Raw genomic sequence first — 17,356 nt, forward strand, 5'->3', positions numbered from 1 at the left:
GATTTATATAGAAGTGCTTTGAAATAAAGTGAGCAATAAATATTATTCATTATCATATTCAGAATATATTTTTGTTAGCAAAAGCAGCTTTTCTACATGTCAGGAAGAGACGTCATTGTGGCTACAGTCCCTGTTTACCAATATCCCCGTCAGGGTCTTACTGCAGTCAGTCAGACTACCCTGACCACTCCTGAAGATGAGGTTTTTTTCCCTTTAAGGTATTATGTACATACAATAACCTTACAAATGTTAATTGTACAAGATATGTTGGTTTTTTTTTTTTTTTTTTTTTGCGGTACGCGGGCCTCTCACTGTTGTGGCCTCTCCCGCTGCAGAGCACAGGCTCCGGACGCCCAGGCCCCATGGCCATGGCTCACGGGCCTAGCCGCTCTGTGGCATGTGGGATCTTCCCGGACTGGGGCACGAACCCGCGTCCCCTGCATTGGCAGGCGGACTCTCAACCACTGCGCCACCAGGGAAGCCCCAAGATATGTTGTAAAAACAAAAATACAGGGCTTCCCTGGTGGCACAGTGGTTAAGAATCTGCCTGCCAATGCAGGGGACACAGGTTTGAGCCCTGGTCTGGGAAGATCCCACATGCCATGGAGCAACTAAGCCTGTGTGCCACGACTACTGAGCCTACACTCTAGAGCCCGCGAGCCACAACTACTGAGCCCACGTGCTGCATCTACTGAAGCCCACGCACCTAGAGCCTATGCTCCACAACAAGCCACCTCAACGAGAAGCCCGTGCACCACAATGAAGAGTAGCACCCGCTCGCCACAACTAGAGAAAGCCCGCGCACGGCAACAAAGACCCAACACAGCCAAAAATAATAAATAAAATAAATTTATAAAAAAATAAAAACAAAAACACAGTCATTTTGATGGAACCAAATCATGACCCACATCCAGAAACAAACCTGGCCACAGAGTAAGTACAACCAACGGTTACACCCAGCAGCCTCGGAAACCCTCCTACTGCAGCCCTCGCACCCTCTGCATCCAAACCATCAGCAAAACTGCTGGCTCCTTCACAGCGCACCAGAAGCCACGTTCTTCTCACCACCTTCACTGCTCCCTTCCCAGCCCATTCACCATCACTACCCTGGATTACTACAGTGGCCCCCTAACTGGTCACTGGATTCCAGCCTCCCTCCAACCCCCAGCAGCCTGTTCTCATTGGCCAGAATGATCCCATTAAAACCTGTCAGATTACATCATCCCCAGGATCCGAACCCTTCCCATCTCCCTCAGAGTAAAAGCCGAACTCCTCCAGAAGCCTACAGGCCCCTACAAGATCCACATCTCCCTCAGTCCATTCCTTGCCTCTCTGACTGCATCTCCTATTGTGTCCCAGCCCCTGGCCTCCTTGCTGTTTCCTGAAACCACCAGGAATACTCCTACTGAGATCAGGGCTTTGCACTTCCTGTTCCGCAAACCTGGACCAGTTGTGCTCCAAATATCCATAGCGCTCACCCCCTCTCCTCCCTCAAGGTTTCCCCAACCACCTTATTCTAAATTGGGATCCGCCCCCACCCCTGGCAGGCCCCACCCCTCCTAACTTCTCGCTATGGTACTCATCATCATATAATTGTCTTATTTGTTTATTGTTGGTGTTTCTCTATTAAAATATAGCTCCCTGAGGACAGGGACTTTTGTCTGTTTTATTTTCTGATGGCCCATAATAGGCTCTTAACAAGTACTTGTTGAATGAATTAACAATGCTTGATACACACAGATGCTCAATAAAGGTTTACTAGGATTTAAGATAATAGGTATATATTTACCTGCAGGTACATTTCAACATACATGCAAATAAAAGACTACTGTGTCTCTCAATACACGTGTATGTCTATATATCTCCTATACATACTTCCTGTAATGATATATAGACATATGTAGAATACAATACAACACAGAAAACATTGTAGTGTGTTACATTACCAAAACACCATCAACCACATGGCAGGCTCAAAAACCTTGGTAAGCATTAGAATCACCTAAGGAGCTTGTTAAAGATGCCCAGGCTCCACTCAAGGTTTTGATTCAGTGAGTGCTATGGTCTAAATGTGTCCCCCAAAAATTCATATGTTGAAATCTTAACTCCCAAAGATGATGATATTAGGAGGTGGGCCTTTGGGAGATACTTAGGTCATAAGGGTGGAACCCTCATAAATGGGATTAGTGCCTTATAAAGGAGGCCCCAGAGAGCTCCCTAACCCCTCTCACCATGTAAGAAAACAGTGAAAAGGTGCCAGCTATGAATCAGTAAGCTAGCCCTCACCAGAAGACCATGTTAGCACTTTGATCTTAGACTTCTCAGCCTCCAAAATGATGAGAAACAGACTTCTGTTGCTTTGAGCTACCCAGTCTGTAGTATCTTGTTCTAGCAGCCCGAACGGACTACGACAGTAGGTCTGGAGTGGGGTCCAGGCAGCTCTATTTTTGACAAGCTTCAGGGATGATTCTGAGGCATACAACATGTGAAAGCCCCTAAAGCATATTATGAACATCTTGAGTAAAGAGCCCAGCCTGTGTTTGAATCACCCATCATGCCCAGCTTGGTGGGTGGGTGGTGGTGAGTAGGGCCATAATGACTATGTTATGTATTTATTCACTGAATGCATTGGTTTTAACTCCATAAATAAGAATTATTTATGGGCCAACCTATACAATTTAAAAACTGATCTATGGCTTTTGAAGTGTTCTTAAAAGACTTTACATTTTTAAAAGACTAAAGGATTTTATTAAAATAGTACCTCAAGAATTGTATTAAGCAAAAATGGATTTCAGATCCATCAATTTTCTATTTTAAACAACAGAAAACTAGGCCGAACCATATCCTCCCCCCTCCTTTTGAACCTGCACCCGAGCAATTTGGTGTAACTTCGAGATGACGGAGATAATGGCCTCTTGACAGAGCACAAAGAAAACAACCAACCTGTGTATGCCGACATGCGGTCCTATCTTCATCTCCCAGGAGTGACCTCAAGAAGCAGCTGAACATGCTGACCAGTTCAGCTAAACAGTAATTGTGCCCAAAGCAGCACTGTTGTTCCCCAGTCTTGGCAAATGCACCCTGACAACCGATGGAGAACTCTGAGCAATGGTGTTCCGTGGATGAATTCACTGAGCTGTCTGGGAGCTCCCGCTGTAGCTAACCTATACTGGCAGCTCACTGTGCTCAAAAGGAATTATTACTAATACCCCACGGGACAGAAAATATAACATAGGGGATGAATTTTGAGCCCAGCAGACTTGGTTCGAATCCCAGCTCTGCTACTTATTACCAGGAAAGTCACTCAAACTCTTTAAGCCTCAGTTGTCTGTCTTTAGCACATGGCGAAGTTTGGAGAACTAAATTTGATCATCTGTGTGAGCAGAGAGTCATGCTCAGAAACGTTTGCCACTTATTAATAGTACTCGAGACCTAAGACCATTTGTGGAGATATTTATTCATTTGTGTTTTGGGCTCTGTCTTTTCCCTGTCCCCACTTCATGCGCATGCCTGGCTTCTCGGTACAAACTCGCCCGCAGAAGCTGTGAAGTTCAAGCTGCTGGTAGACAGCCTGTCTTTCTGGCTGCTGTTTTCCCAACTTGGGGGAATTCCATAAGGAAGAAGACACACAGAAGATTCCTTCACAGGAGGAAGAGGTCAAAGGTCGGGGGGGCCTCAGGAGGGGTGAGGACACTGGGGTTCACCTGGGCACAGACCGCCGGGGCCTCACCTTCCACAGAAACAGTGGATTTGCTCCTTCCTAGCAATTCTGTGGGCTCAGTTGACAAGGGCAGTGCAAAAACGGTGCTGGGCTGGAGACTGCAAGCCCCTCTCCTGTTTCTGTAAACATTTTAGAATCTTGTTTGACTCTGGGGAGGCGAAGAGACCCCAACAAGGACCGAGACTGACTCTCCCACCAGTCAGGCAAAATGGAGTCTTAGAGGAATATTTAATTTCAATTAAGACACAATAGAGCATAAGCCCACATTTACAGAGTACTATTTATGTCTACTATAGTGGGAGTAGTATTTCTATGGTTGTTATCTTTTTATTTCCCTCCTGTGAGGCAGAAGTGAGTATGTGGTGACTCATACCCTTAAAAAATTTTTCCAGGAAAAAAATCTCTAATCTATTCAATAAATTTTAATTTCTTGTCTTGTTTTTAAATGACATGAGCTTTTAAATTAAAATGCAGAAAAAAAGGGCATTACAACTGGATAGTTTCAATTCACTGAAATAATGCCCACAGGAGAAGTTTGCATAAAAAATTTTCAAATTATTACTGACTACATGCTTAAAAATAAAAAATGCAGGTATTATAATCATAGTGCAAAAATCATGGCAGTTTGTGGTAGCCGTTACTGCCTAAGGTTGGGAAGTAGACTGTAGTACCTCCAGTTATCACAGTTTCTGGTCTTTGAATCCATTATTTCTGCCAAATACTAAGTATTTCAACTGTACCTGTCTGTGCATTTGCCCTGGCCAGAGTGGTTTCATGAGCAAAGCCCTTGCTCCACCCAAGGAAATTCCTACAACAAACCTACCTGCAGATGCAAGGGGGCCCACAATTAATATAGCAGGTTCTTTCAACTCACTGTAACCATTTTATTTGCTAACTATATACATAATATTAAGAGCTAGCCTTTCAACCAACAACACAGAATACCGATTTTAAAGGACTCTCTAAATTTCCTCCCTATAGAATTTTCTGCCATTAAGCTGTTTTGTCAAACTCAAGAAAGACTCTTCAAGCTAGGGTACACATACCCTTGGGGATACGTAAGGGCTTTTCAAGAGGTATCTAAGCACTGGTAGTTTTAAAGGAATTGATTTCCAGATCCTCAGCTTCCAAGGGTACCCTTTCCTAAAATTAGTGGGTCGGAGAAAGCCTCTGTGTCCAAAACCAACCTTACTCTACTTCACAAAAGAAAGGCATCATCCAAACCTTACTATCTGCATTGCTAGGGGCAGGGAATTAAATCCTGAGGTCAAACCAAATGGAAACCTCGTTTAATAACTATTCAAAGCACTATGAACCTATAAAAGCTTCCTGTCTTTCTTTCTGTTATAGGTGAAGTTGAAAGCCAGAAACTAAATATGGTAGAGTGAGGAATAATGCAAATTTTTACCAAACAACTTTGCCTCTACCTTCTCCCAACTATTATCAAAGGATGCAGGGACCTTGAGGGATAAGGCCCACGAATTCAAAGCAAAAGGAGCATTGGAAAGAAATACTGAATGATAAAAACTGCTTTTTCATGTAAGGGTAAGCATTTTTCCAGCTCTTCTCAATGCTTATATTGAATCCTAAAAATGCCTTTTCCCTTGTAGTTAAGGCATAAGCATTTTTTCCACTACTCACTTCAAAATCACTTCAGTAACTCAAAGCTGTATAGGCTGGTACTGCTGCTTCTTAGAAATACAACTGGAATATTTTTCTGCAATTGTCAACTGTTTCAAAGTACACTGGAATAAACACATGGATAAAATATTTACAAGCTTTTTTCTCAGACTTCATATATATTATTTAAAAAGGAAGTTAAATATCTATTGTATCAACTCACATCATATTTATTCCATTTATAGATACTCCTTTTCTTATAAATATCATATAATTTTTTGTATAAATTATATTGTATTACTATAAATTAAGGATATTGATTTATTTTTGTAACTTTTTATCTTCTTTGTAACTTGTTATATTAGATCTACATCATTTTAATCTTGACTGATTCTTTTTTTTTGACTGATTCTTTTTTATACAATGGATTCTATAATTCATTTCTCAATGGTTTTTATAAAGCTTCTTGAAATAATACATTTGAACTGAAAACACTTTGTCTTAGTTTCTAGGGTTTTAGTAGGTTTGACAATGAGGACTGGTTTTGCCAATTAAGTTACATGGTATTTTCTGCAAATTTGCTAAATTTGCTAAAACTGCAGCCCCAAGGTGTGTGTATGTGTATGTGTGTGTGTGTTTTAAGTTTTTAAGCAAATGATAAATCATTTTATCAAAAATTATTGGAGGGCTTCCCCGGTGGCACAGTGGTTGAGAGTCCGCCTGCCGATGCAGGGGACGTGGGTTCGTGCCCCGGTCCGGGAAGATCCTGCGTGCCGCGGAGCGGCTGGGCCCGTGAGCCATGGCCACTGAGCCTGTGCGTTCGGAGCCTGTGCTCTGCAATGAGAGAGGCCACAGCAGTGAGAGGCCCGCATACCCCCCCCAAAAAAAAACAAAAACAACAACAAAAAAAATTATTGGATTGGCAATGGTGTAATGAAATTACCAATATTTCTATTTCCTCAACCCTTTCTGAGTATATCTGGTTGAATAGGTTGCTTTTAAGTAACAGTGTAAGGGTTATAATTAAGAGTCATTTGAGGGCTTCCCTGGTGGCGCGGTGGTTGAGAGTCCGCCTGCCGATGCAGGGGACGCAGGCTCGTGCCCCGGTCCGGGAAGATCCCACGAGCCACGGAGTGGCTGGGCCTGTGAGCCATGGCCGCTGAGCCTGCACGTACGGAGCCTGTGCTCCGCAACGGGAGAGGCCACAACAGTGAGAGACCCGCGTACCACAGAGTCATTTGATAAGTCTTGATAAAGCCTTTGTGTTATACTGCCTAGAAAGGGAAAAAGCAAATTATTCTAATAGCTTGGAAGCAAATCTTTTTCCAGGTCACATCATTCCTAATCCACTGCCTAACAACAAATTTGAAAGAGGATCTTAACAAATTATCACTTGATAGACCATTAAAATTATTTTGATGATAATAATAAATTATTTTTGTGATATCTGGCAAATAACTTATGAGTTCAAAGATTGAGTGGTATCACGATAACAAACTTCTTCCATTTCCATCTAAATATTTCTGTGAACAAAATATTTTAGGGCCTCCCTGGTGGCGCAGTGGTTGAGAGTCCGCCTGCCGATGCAGGGGATACGGGTTCGTGCCCCGGTCTGGGAGGATCCCATATGCCGCGGAGCGGCTGGGCCCGTGAGCCATGGCCGCTGGGCCTGCGCGTCCGGAGCCTGTGCTCCGCAACGGGGGAGGCCACAACAGTGAGAGGCCCGCATACCGCAAAAAAAAAAAAAAAAAAAAAAAAAAAAAAAAAATATTTTAGCACTTACATCTGTAACAAAGAAAAAGAGGAATAAAATCAATCTTAAACCCTGTCTCATTCTAGCAGTAATATATTCATCCACAAAAATATCCATCTATAATTTCTTCTCAATCATTCAAAAGAAGCCAGAGGTTTAAAAAAAACAAAACAAAAACAGGAATTCCCTGGCTGTCCACTGGTTAGGTGTCTGCGCTACCACTGCCGGGGGCATGGGTTTGATCCCTGGCCAGGGAACTAGGATCCCATGTGCCACGTGGCCCAAAAAAAACCCAAAAAACAAAAATACACCTTACCTATAGAGGAGCGAGGATAAAAATTACATTGGACACCCCCACAGAAACAAGGCAAACAAGCAGTGAGTGAAGTGGGGAAAAGCAACAAATAACATACAAGGGAACTCCCATAAGGTTATCAGCTGATTTCTCAGCAGAAACTCTGCAGGCCAGAAGGGAGCAGCACAATATATTTAAAGTGATGAAAGGGAAGAACTTACAACCGAGAATACTCTACCCAGCAAGGCTCTCATTCAGATTCGATGGAGAAATCAAAAGCTTTACAGACAAGCAAAACCTAACAGAATTCAACATCACCAGACCAGCTTTGCAACAAATGCTAAAGGAATTTCTCTAAGAAGAAAAGGCCACAACTAAAAACAAGAAAATTACAAATGGAAAAGCTCACTAGTAAAGGCAAACATACAGTAAAGGTAGGAAATCATTTATGAACAAATATAATATCAAAACCAGCAACTGTGAGAAGAGGAGAGCACAAATGCAGGATATTGGAAATGCATTTGACATTAAAAGACCAGCAAATTAAAACGATCTTGTTGGGCTTCCCTGGTGGCGCAGTGGTTAAGAATCCGTCTGCCAATGCAGGGGACATGGGTTCAAGCCCTGGTCCAGGAAGATCCCACATGCCATGGAGCAACTAAGCCCGTGCACCACAACTACTGAGCCTGCACTCTAGAGCCCGCGTGCCACAGCTACTGAAGCCTGAATGCCTAGAACCAATGCTCTGCAACAAGAGAAGCCACTGCAATGAGAAGTCCGCACACCGCAACGAAGAGTAGCCCCTGCTTGCCACAACTAGAGAAAGCCCGCACGCAGCAACAAAGACCCAATGCAGCCAAAAGTAAATAAATAAATAAATAAAAATTTAAAAAACAACAACAATCTTGCTTATGTATAGACTGCTACTATATCCAAACCTCATGGTAACTGCAAACTGAAAATCTACAATTTACATACAAAGAAGAAAAAGGAATCTAAACACAACACTAAAGTTAGTCATCAAATCACAAGAGGAGGGAACAAAACAGGAAGGGAAGAAAAAAGACCTACAAAAACAAATCCAAAACAGTTAACAAAATGGTAATAAGAACATATATAACAATAATTATCTTAAACATAAACAGCTTAAATGCTCTAACCAAAAGACACAGATGGCTAAATGGATACAAAAAACAAGACCTGTATACATACTGTATACAAGAGACCCACTTCAGATCTAGGGACACATACAGACTGAAACTGAGAGGATGGAAAAAGGTATTCCATACAAATGGAAATCAGAAGGAAGCTGGAGTAGCAATACTCATCTCAGACAAAATAGACTTTAAAGACTGTTACAAGAGACAAAGAAAGACACTACCATAATCATCAAGGGATTAATCCAAGAAGAAGATTTAACAATCGTAAATATATATGCACCCAACATAGGAGCACCTCAATATATAAGGCAAATACTAACAGCCATAAAAGAAGAAATCGACAGTAACACAATAATAGTGGGGGACTTTAGCACCCCACTTTTATCAATGGACAGATCATCCAGGGAGAAAATCAATAAGGAAACACAGGCCTTAAATGACAAATCAGACCAGATAGACTTAATTGCTATTTATAGAGCATTCTATCCAAAAGCAACAGAATACATGTTCTTCTCAAGTGCACATGGAACATTCTCCAGGATTAATCACATGTTGGGCCACAAGGCGAACTTGGCAAAATTAAGAATATTGAAATCATATCAAGCATCTTTTCTGACTACAATGCAATGAGATTAGAAATCAACTACAAGAAAAAAAACTGTAAAAAATACAAACACATGGAGGCTAAACAATACGCTACTAAATAACCAAGAGATCACTGAAGAAATCAAAGAGGAAATAAAAAAATACCTAGAAACAAATAACAATGAAACACGACGATCCAAAACCTATGGGATGCAGCAAAAGCAGTCCTAAGAGGGAACTTTATAGCAATACAATCTTATCACAGGAAACAAGAAAAATCACAAATAAACAACCTAACCTTACACCTAAAGCAACTAGAGAAAGAACAAACAAAACACAAAGTTACCAGAAACAATGAAACCATAAATATCAGAGCAGAAATAAATGAAATAGAAATGAAGAAAACAATAAAAAAGGTTGATGAAATTAAAAGATGGCTCTTTGAAAAGATAAACAAAATTTATAAACCTTTAGCCAGACTCATCAAGAAAAAAGGAGAGGGCTCAAATCAATAAAATTAGAAGTGAAAAAGGAGAAGTTACAATGGACACCACAGAAATACAAAGGATCACAAGAGACTACTACAAGCTACTATACATTAATAAAATGGACAAACTGGAAGAAATGGACAAATTCTTAGAAAGGTACAATCTCCCAAGACTGAACCAGGAAGAAACAGAAAATATAAACCAATCACAAGTACTAAATTTAAACTATGATTAAAAAACTCCCAACAAACAAAAGTCCAGGACCAGATGGCTTCACAGGTGAATTCTATCATACATTTAGAGACAAGTTAACACCTATCCTTTTAAAACTATTCCAAAAAATAGCAGAGGAAGGAATACTCCCAAACTCATTCTATGAGGCCACCATCATCCTGATACCAAAACCAGACAAAGATACCACAAAAAAAAAATTATAGGCCAATATCACTGATGAACACAGATGCAAAAATCGTCAACAAAATACTGCAATCCAAATCCAGCAATACATTAAAATGATCATACACCATGATCAAGTGGGATTTATCCCAGGGATGCAAGGATCCTTCAATATGCTCAAATCAATCAATGTGACACACCACATCAACAAATTGAAGAATAAAAACCATATAATCATCTCAATAGATGCAGAAAGAGCTTCTGACAAAATTCAACACCAATTTATGATAAAAACTCTCCAGAAAGTGGGCATACAGGGAACATACCTCAACATAATAAAGGCCATATATGACAAACCTACAATTAACATCATACTCAACAGTGAAAAACTGAAAGCATTTCCTTTAAGATCAGAAACAAGACAAGGATGTACACTCTCACCAGTTTTATTCAACATAGTTTTGAAAGTCCTAGCCACGGCAATCAGAGAAGAAAAAGAAATACAAGGAATGCAAATTGGAAAAGAAGAAGTAAAATGTCACTGTTTGCAGATGACATGATACTATACGTAGAAGATCCTAAAGATACTACCAGAGAACTACTAGAGCTCATCAATGAATTCAATAAAGTTGCAGGATACAAAATTAATACACAGAAATCTGTTGCATTTCTACACACTGACAACAAAAGATCAGATGTTCTTGGATTAGAAGAATCAATATTGTCAAAGTGACTATACTACCCAAGGCAATCTACAGATTTAACGCAATCCCTATCAAATTACCAATGGCAGGACTTCCCTGGTGGTCCAGTGGTTAAGACTGCATGCTCTCAATGCAGGGAGCCTGGATTTGATCCCTGGTCAGGGAATTAGATCCCGCATGCTGCAACTAAGATCCCATATGCTGCAACTAAAAGATCCTGCATGCCGCAACTTAAAAAGATCCAACATGCCACAAAGAAGATGCCACATGCTGAAACTAAGACCCAGCACAGCCAAATTAATACATTTTAAAAAAAAATAAAGTCATCCAGTAGCCTTTAAAAAAATTACCAATGGCATTTTTCACAGAACTAGAACAAAAAATTCTTAAAATTTGTACAGAGACACAAAAGACCCTGAATAGCCAAAGCATCTTGAGAAAGAAAAATGGAGCTGGAGGAATCAGGCTGCCTGACTTCAGACTATACTACAAAGCTACAGTCACCAAAACAGTATGGTACTAGCACAAAAACAGAAATATACATCGATGGAACAGGATAGAAAGTCCAGAAATAAAGCCACGCACCTATGGTCAATTAATCTACAACAAAGAAGGCAAGACTATACAATGAAGGAAAGACAGTCTCTTCAATAAATGGCCTGGGGAAAACTGGACAGCTACATGTAAAAGAATGAAATTAGGACACTCCCTACACCATACACAGAAATAAACTCATGGATTAAAGACCTAAATGTATGGCTGGATACTATAAAACTCTGAGAGGAAAACATAGGCAGATCACTCTTTGACATAAATCGCAGCAATATCTTTTTCAAACCATCTCTTAGAGTAATGGAAATAAAAACAAAAATAAACAAATGGGGCCTTGGACTTCCCTGGTGACGCAGTGGTTAAGAATCCGCCTGCCAATGCAAGGGACACATGTTCCATCCCTGGTCCAGGAAGATCCCACATGCTGCAGAGCAACTAAGCCCGTGTGCCACAACTACTGAGCCTGCACTCTAGAGCCCATGCTCTGCAACAAGAGAAGCCACTGCAATGAGAAGTCCATGCACCACAACGAAGAGTAGCCCCTGCTTGCCGTAACTAGAGAAAGCCCTCATGCAGCAATAAAGACCCAACGCACCCAAACATAAATTAATTAATTAATTATTTTTAAAATGGAACCTAATTATACTAAAAAGCTTTTGCACAGCAAAGGAAACCATACACAAAATGAAGAGACAACCCACAGAATGGGAGAAAATATTTGCAAACAATGTGACCAACAAGGGATTGGTCTCCAAAATTTACAGTTTATGTGGGTCAATATCAAAAAAAAACAAACAACTCAATCAAAAAATGGGCAGAAGATGTAAAAAGACATCTCTCCAAATAAGACATACAGATAGCCAAGAGGCACATGAAAAGATGCTCAACGTCACTAATTATTAGAGAAATGCACATTAAAACTACAATGACATAGCACCTCACACCAGTGAGAATGGCCATCACTAAAAAGTCTACAAATAACAAATGCTGGAGAGGATATAGAGAAAAGGGAACCCTCCTACACTGTTGGTGGGAATGTAAATTGGTAGAGTCACTATGGAGAACAGTATGGAGGTTCCTTAAGAAACTAAAAACAGAGTTACCATATGGTCCAGCAATCCCACTCCTGGGCATATATCTAGAGAAAAACACGGCTTGAAAGAATACATGTACCCCAATGTTCATTGCAGAAGCAATCTAAATGTCCACTGACAGATGAATGGATAAAGAAAATGTGGTACATGTATATAATGGAATATTACTCAGCCATCAAAAACAGTGAAATAATGCCATTTGCAGCAACATGGATGGACTTGGGGATTATCATACTAAGTGAAATAAGTCAGACAAAGAAAGACAAATATCATATGATACTGCCTATATGTGGAATCTTAAAAAAATGATACAAATGAACTTATTTACAAAACAGAAACAGACTCACAGACTTAGAGAAGGAACTTATGGTTATTGGGGGAAACGGTTGCAGGGAGGGATAGATTGGGACTTTCGTATTGATATGTACACACTGCTATATTTAAAATTAAAAAACCAACAAGGACCTGCTATACAGCACATGGAACTCTGCTCAATATTCTGTAACAACCTAAATGGGAAAAATATTTGAAAAAGAATAGATACATGTATATGTATAACTGAATCATTTTGTTGTACACTTGAAACTAACACAACACTGTTAATCAACTATACTCCAATATAGATCCACCAGAGAGCAGACAGCAGAAGGAAGAATAATTATAATCCTGCAGCCTGTGGAACAAAAACCACATTCACAGAAAGACACACAAGATGAAAAGGCAGAGGGCTATGTACCACATGAAGGAACAAGATAAAACCCCAGAAAAACAACTAAATGAAGTGGAGATAGGCAACCTTCCAGAAAAAGAATTCAGAATAATGATAGTGAAGATGATCCAGGACCTCGGAAAAAGAATGGAGGCAAAGATCGAGAAGATGCAAGAAATGTTTAACAAAGACCTAGAAGAATTAAAGAACAAACAGAGATGAACAATACAATAACCAAAATGAAAAATGCACTACAAGGAAACAATAGCAGAATAACTGAGGCAGAAGAACAGATAAGCGACCTGGAAGACAAAATGGTGGAATTCACTGCTGCAGAACAGAATAAAGAAAAAAGAATGAAAAGAAATGAAGACAGCCTAAGAGACCTCTGGGACGACATTAAACGCAACAACATTCGCATTATAGGGGTACCAGAAGGAGAAGAGAGAGAGAAAGGACCAGAGAAAATATCTGAAGAGATTATTGTCGAAAACTTCCTAACATGGGAAAGGAAATAGCCACCCAAGTCCAGAAAGCGCAGCGAGTCCCATACAGGATAAACCCAAGGAGAAACACACCAAGACACATGGTAATCAAACTGGCAAAAATTAAAGACAAAGAAAAATTATTGAAAGCAGCAAGGGAAAAATGACAAATAACAGACAAGGGAACTCCCATAAGATTAACAGCTGATTTCTCAGCAGAAACGCAACAAGCCAGAAGGGAGTGGCATAATATACTTAAAGTGATGAAAGGGAAGAACCTACAGCCAAGATTACTCTACCCAGCAAGGATCTCATTCAGATTCGATGGAGAAATCAAAAGCTTTAGAGACAAGCAAAAGCTAAGAGAATTCAGCACCACCAAACCAGCTCTACAACAAATGCTAAAGGAACTTCTCTAAGTGGGAAACACAAGAGAAGAAAAGGCCCTACAAAAACCAACCCAAGGGCTTCCCTGGTGGTGCAGTGGTTGAGAGTCCGCCTGCCGATGCAGGGGACATGGGTTCGTGCCCCGGTCCGGGAGGATCACACGTGCCACGGAGCGGCTGGGCCCGTGAGCCATGGCCGCTGAGCCTGCACATCCAGAGCCTGTGCTCCGCGACGAGAGAGGCCACAGCGGTGAGAGGCCCGCATACCGCAAAAAAAAAAAAAAAAAAAACCAACCCAAAACAATTAAGAAAATGGTCATAGGAACATACATATTGATAATTACCTTAAACGTGAATGGATTAAATGCTCCAACCAAAAGACACAGGCTTGCTGAACGGATACAAAAACAAGACCCATATATATGCTGTCTACAAGAGACCCACTTCAGACCTAGGGACACATACAGACTGAAAGTGAGTGGATGGAAAAAGGTATTCCAAGCAAATGGAAATCAAAAGAAAGCTGGAGTATCAATACTCATATCAGATAAAATAGACTTTAAAATAAAGACTATTACAAGAGATAAAGAAAGACACTACATAATGAGCAAGAGATCAATCCAAGAAGAAGATATAATAATTATAAATATATATGCACCCGACATAGGAGGACCTCAATACATAAGGCAACTGCTAACAGCTATAAAAGAGGAAATCGACAGTAACACAATAATAGTGGGGGATTTTAACACCTCACTTACACCAATGGGCAGATCATCCAAAATGAAAATAAATAAGGAAACAGAAGCTTTAAATGACACAATAGACCAGATAGATTTAACTGATATTTATAGGACATTCCATCCAAAAACAGCACATTACACTTTCTTCTCAAGTGTGCACAGAACATTCTCCAGGATAGATCACATCTTGGGTCACAAATCAAGCCTCAGTAAATTTAAGAAAACTGAAACCATATCAAGCATCTTTTCTGACCACAACGCCATGAGATTAGAAATGAATTACAGGGAAAAAAAACGTAAAAAACACAAACAGGGCTTCCCTGGTGGCGCAGTGGTTGAGAGTCCGCCTGCCAATGCAGGGGACACGGGTTCATGCCTCGGTCCGGGAAGATCCCACATGCTGCAGAGCGGCTGGGTCCGTGAACCATGGCAGCTGAGCCTGCGCGTCCGGAGCCTGTGCTCCACAACGGGAGAGGCCACAACAGTGAGAGGCCCGTGTACCACAAAAAAAAAAAAAAAAAAAATCCTCACCAGAATACTAGCAAACAGAATCCAACAACACATTAAAAGGATCATACACCATGATCAAGTGGGATTTATCCAGGGATGCAAGGATTCTTCAACATATGCAAATCAATCAATGTGATACACCATATTAACAAATTGAAGGAGAAAAACCATATGATCATCTCAATAGATGCAGAAAAAGCTTTTGACAAAATTCAACACCCATTTATGATAAAAGCTCTCCAGAAAGTGGGCATACAGGGAACATACCTCAACATAATAAAGGCCATATACGACAAACCCACAGCAAACATCATTCTCAATGGTGAAAAACTGAAAGCATTTTTCTAAGATCAGGAACAAGACAAGGATGTCCACTCTCACCACTATTATTCAACATAGTTTTGGAAGTCCTAGCCATGGCAATCAGAGAAGAAAAAGAAATAAAAGGAATACAAATTGGAAAAGAGGAAGTAAAACTGTCACTGTTTGCAGATGACATGATACTATACATAGAGAATCCTAAAGATGCCACCAGAAAACTACTAGAGGTAATCAATGAAGTTGGTAAAGTAGCAGGATACAAAATTAATGCACAGAAATCTCTTGCATTCCTATACACTAATGATGAAAAATCTGAAAGAGAAATTAAGGAAACACTCCCATTTACCATTGCAACTAAAAGAATAAAATACCTAGGAATAAACCTACCTAGGGAGACAAAAGACCTGTATGCAGAAAACTATAAGACATTGATGAAAGAAATTAAAGATGATACCAACAGATGGAGAGATATACCATGTTCTTGGATTGGAAGAATCAATATTGTGAAAATGACTGTACTACCCAAAGCAATCTACAGATTCAATGCAATCCGTATGAAATTACCAATGGCATTTTTTACAGAACTAGAACAAAAAATCTTAAAATTTGTACGGAGACACAAAAGACCCCAAATAGCAAAAGCAGTCTTGAGGGGAAAAAACGGGGCTGGAGGAATCAGACTCCCTGACTTTGGACTATACTACAAAGCTACAGTAATCAAGACAATATGGTACTGGCACAAAAACAGAAACATAGATCAATGGAACAAGATAGAAAGCCCAGAGATAAACCCACACACCTATGGTCAACTAGTCTATAACCAAGGAGGCAAGGATATACAATGGAGAAAAGACAATCTCTTCAATAAGTGGTGCTGGGAAAACTGGAAAGCTGCATGTAAAAGAATGAAATTAGAACACTCCCTCACACCATACAGAAAAATGAACTCCAAATGGATTAGAGACCTAAATGTAAGACTGGACACTATAAAACTCTTAGAGGAAAACATAGGAAGAACGCTCTTTGACATAAATCACAGCAAGATCTTTTTTGATCCACTTCCTAGAGTAATGGAAAAAAAAAACAAAAAGAAACAAATGGGACCTAATGAAACTTACAAGCTTCTGCACAGCAAAGGAAACCATAAATAAGATGAAAAGACAATGCTCAGAATGGGAGAAAATATTTGCAAATGAATGAATGGACAAAGGATTAATCTCCAAAATATATAAACAGCTCATGCAGCTCAATATTAAAAAAACCAACAACCCAACTGAAAAATGGGCAGAAGACCTAAATAGACATTTCTCCAAAGAAGACGTACAGATGGCCAAGAAGCACATGAAAAGCTACTCAACATCACTAATTATTAGAGAAATGCAAATCAAAACTACAATGAGGTATCACCTCACACTAGTTAGAATGGGCATCATCAGAAAATCTACAAACAACAAATGCTGGAGAGGGTGTGGAGAAAAGGGAACTCTCCTGCACTGTTGGTGGGAATGTACATTGATACAGCCACTATGGAGAACAGTATGGAGGTTCCTTAAAAAACTAAAAATACAATTACCATATGATACAGCAATCCCACTACTGGGCATGTACCCAGAGAAAACCATAATTCAAAAAGACACATGCATCCCAATGTTCATTGCAGCACTATTTACAATAGCCAGGTCATGGAAGCAACCTAATGCCCATCGACAGATGAATGGATAAAGAAGATGTGGTACATATATACAATGGAATATTACTCAGCCATAGAAACGAATGAAATTGGGTCAATTGTTGAAATGTGGATGGATCTAGAGACTGTCATACAGAGTGAAGT

At 40.1% G+C, this 17,356-nt stretch overlaps 1 protein-coding gene across 4 annotated transcripts in view; it reads right to left on the bottom strand.

The window, feature by feature from the left end:
- Positions 1-17,356, bottom strand: part of PCYT1B (phosphate cytidylyltransferase 1B, choline) — a 125,330-nt gene that overhangs the window by 50,648 nt on the left and 57,326 nt on the right. The gene's annotated exons all lie outside the window — the stretch shown is intronic.

Source organism: Mesoplodon mirus (assembly GCF_964341445.2).
Source record: "Mesoplodon mirus genome assembly, chromosome: X".
NCBI lineage: Eukaryota > Metazoa > Chordata > Mammalia > Artiodactyla > Ziphiidae > Mesoplodon > Mesoplodon mirus.